The sequence below is a fragment of the Pituophis catenifer genome, unplaced genomic scaffold, assembly GCF_029215685.1.
Source record: "Pituophis catenifer annectens isolate HBS135680 unplaced genomic scaffold, rPitCat1.0.hap2 SCAF_3, whole genome shotgun sequence".
Lineage (NCBI taxonomy): Eukaryota > Metazoa > Chordata > Lepidosauria > Squamata > Colubridae > Pituophis > Pituophis catenifer.
This window is the reverse complement of record NW_027256883.1, coordinates 17,681,053-17,684,919: the sequence shown is the minus strand read 5'-3', so window position 1 is coordinate 17,684,919 and position 3,867 is coordinate 17,681,053.

Sequence of the window (3,867 nt, the reverse complement as noted above, 5' to 3'; positions counted from 1 at the left end):
CTTTCTTCAGTGAGAATAAGGTAGAAATTTCTGTTAAAACACCAACAACTTTCATCCTCGTTTTCAGATGAAATCTTTTGTTTTCTTCCCCACACAAATGTTTCTGAAATACCTCTCTACCAACAGCATGGAGGGCCCCAAAATATCATCCATTGCTCCACAGAATTTTCTCAGTGACCTACATTTTTCTCCTTCTTTCCTTCCTCAGGTTCTTTCTCTGTTGTAATGTTTTAGATATGTCAGCTGTGCATGAAACATATTGTGCTGGGCAGAGGTGGGTTTCAGCAGGTTCTGACCAGTTCTGGAGAACTGGTAGCAGAAATTTTGAGTAGTTCGGAGAACCAGTAGCAAAAATTCTGACTGGCCCTGCCCCCATCTATGGGGGCACTATCCTTCCCCTGCCATGCCCACCAAGCCATACCACGCCCACCAAGCCACACTCACCGAACCGGTTAGTAAAAATGTTTGAATCTCACCTCTGGTGTTGGGACAGTTTCCACTCAGCCAATGTTTTCAGTTGCTAGGTTGATCTTCCCAAGAACATTGTGTCTATTAACTTACAACCTGCCCCTCCCTCATCCCACAGTATTATAATACTATCTTTAGCAGAAAATTGAATGTTGGTGCTCTGATGGTTATAGGAGAAATAAAAGCTCTTAGCAAATGTGCAATATATCGCATACATGCAATCAAGAAAGACAACGATGCTCATCTCCCTTTCTTGGACAAGGGAGCCAGCATTGTCTGAAGACAATTTCTGTGGTCATGCGGCCAGCATGGCTATACGCCAAAGGTGCACAGAGCTCTGTTATTTTCCCACCAAAGTGGTACCTATTTATCTACTTGCATTTGCATGCTTTCGAAGGAGCTGGAGCATGTAACAGAAGCTCACCCCATTGGGTGGCACTCGGGACTTGAACCCAGGCTGTACTTTGTATTGCTGGGTTTTTTTAGCTGAAAAAACCATGCTTTACGGTCCACCATGCCCAGCTGTCTAATTTCAGCAGGATTGACATGGACTGCCAAATTTCAGGATTTAATTATGCCTTCCATCAGCCTTCCATCCTTCCGAGGTGGGTAAAATGAGGACCCAGATTGTTGGGGGCAAGAGGCTGACTCTGTAAACCACTTAGAGTGGGCTGTAAAAGCACTATGAAGCGGTACATAAGTCTAAGTGCTATTGCTATTGCTATTGCTATTGCTATACCTTCCTAGGCCCAAAAGGTGGTGAGTTCGGTTCTCAGAATTATTCACAAGTACCAGATTGCAACCTCTGAATCTTAGGCCAGACTATAATAGTATTATTTTTAAGTGCAAGGAATATATTATTTTATTCTTAAAATAAGAACACATGCACACACTTTATTTTTAATTCCTAAAATTCCTAATTTAGGAAAATAAACAAGGATGTTTCTCTTAGGTTTTCCATTTTTCCTTATAATTTTGGCCTTACCTATTCCCCATGCACTACCTAGCACATGTTTATCTTTCAAGAATTGCAGCCCTGTGAATTGGGAGATTACTAGAATTCTGGAAATCCAAATTAGAATTCCTGTTTGAGTTGTTAAACCTTACTAGCATTGCACAATAGATTAATACTCCTATAAGTTTTATGCTGATACTCATACAAGCCAGGTCACACAAGGATCCTAAACTATCAACAGAAGTGGAACCTTTTACAAATACTGTGTTGTGTCTCTGTTGAAAGAATAATTTGCAGCAGGAGAAAATATTTCATGTGTTTAGGTTCTACCTAACCAGAATCTAGTTGTAGCTTTGCTAGAAAACGATGTTTTCATAAAAGATAGTTGTGGCTTTAAAATATATATATATATATCCATGAGTGAAATGACAAACTAATGTCACAATTCATTTTCCATTGGTGTAGTAAACCTGAGAAATGTTGTGGTCATGTATTTGAAGTTATGTGCCTATATTCAAGGGAAACATGTTTTATTCAAGAACAGTTTTTATCTAAAAATTTGCTAGTGGGGCAAGTTAAAAGAATTAGATGGACTGGTGACTCTATGCGTACTCCATTGATACAAATTTTGCTTGTACAAATATTAAGGCTCTGCAGTCCCATTTCCCATAACTGGGAAGCAAAAGAGAGCCAGCCTTCCTTCCTTCTATCCTTCTCTCCCTCCCTCCCTTTTCTAATTTATCATATAAACTCATTTATTTATCAGCTTTAGATGTAGAAGCCAAAGAAGCTTCTTGTTTTTATTTTAGCAAAACGACTAATATTTTAGAATGTTTCCAATACATTCGTTTCTGCTTATGAAAATGTTTGTGCTTAATTGTTCTGGAAATTTCTTGGCTCCCTCTGAACATTAGTGCTTTCACAATTTTATATTTGAAGTTGTATGCTCTGTTTCATTTTTCACCCTTCAGGTTCTGGGGAAAGATCATACAATTAGATTATTGTATTGTTTGATGCCTCTCATATCCCACGTTTTGTGTTACATTACTGTAAATTGCTATCGGGTAGAAATCAAACGTGAACCAGAGAAAAAGCACTTAATGGCAGATCAGGTTATTTAATTGGATGCATGTTGCTTGCAGTCTGGTTATGGAAGATGGGTTCAGATTCAAGTCACAAAGTGGTTTTAATGTGTTGTTTTTCCTATTGCAAATATAGGACTGCTATTAAAGGGGAATACATTTGACAGTTGAAGCTATTGTGTAATTCATGTCCCATGTCAAAAGGGGGCTGTGTCTGCAAAGCAAAATAAAATGTATTTAAGTTAGAAGCAGGTTAGAACTGCTGGATGGGCAGTTTTGCCATACAACACTTCAACAGGCCTTACTACTGCCGTTGTTGCTATCCCAACAAAGGAGGTGTGCAATAGTTCAAAATCTTGTAAATCTAAGCTCGGCTGTTTTACATTCCCTTTATATTTTTATTGGAATTTATCCTTAAAATTAATCGAACACTCTACCCTCCAGAGTAGCTCAGCAAAACATAGAACATTGAATAATGTCCTGTTTTAGTCCACATGCACAACACTGTTCTGTCCTAGGCTTCCTTAGAAAGCATGAAGCAAAGTCTTAGTCCCGCAAAACCTCTTTTATTTATAAGACTGTAAATTACTTTCATTTACAGTCCGCAAAGCTTGACAAACAGTCTTTCAGAGGAAGGTTATCAACACCCACCTATCTTACTTGGAATGCTGCCAGAGAGCTAATTTCCAGACGCAGAACAAGGCCAAACTTGGCACAGAGTCACAAAAAGAACTTTCAAATCTTGAATCGGCCAAAATGAATTAATTGCTTCCTGCAAAAGCCCACGTCCCGTTTGCTCCTCTTTTATGTCCTATGGGAGGGGCCAATCATCTCCAAGGTGTAGCCTTACTCCCAAGTCAGCCCTGCTTTCTTAATTGTTCTTGTCTTCTGGCAGCTCTGCGCATGCGCACACTCCAGGACAGGCTCCAGCTGTTCCTCTGCCTCGCTGATGTCTGACTCCAGAGGCATCTCATAACTACCAGGTGGTCTTGGCCCCCTCTCTGCCTCTGACGCAGAGCCCTCATCCAAGCCTATTCCAGACTCAGGACTGGCCCATGTTCCTCCCCAACCTCCTCACTGACTGAATATGCTGCCAGCTCTGCTGGCCACTGGCGGGCCACAACAAACACACACAAGGATTTTAACGAATTTCGTGATAATCAAAGCCCTCAATGTTAATCCCCAAGGTCTCTACTTGCACCCAATGCAAAGTCATATTGAACCCAACACTGCTCAGTCGTTACACAAGGTTACCAAATCCAAAAGCAAAAGTCCGCAAAGTCCAAGGTGGAAGTTCAAAATCCATGAACACAACCAAGGTCTAAACACACAAGCACAGCACAATCCAGAATCAAGGAAACT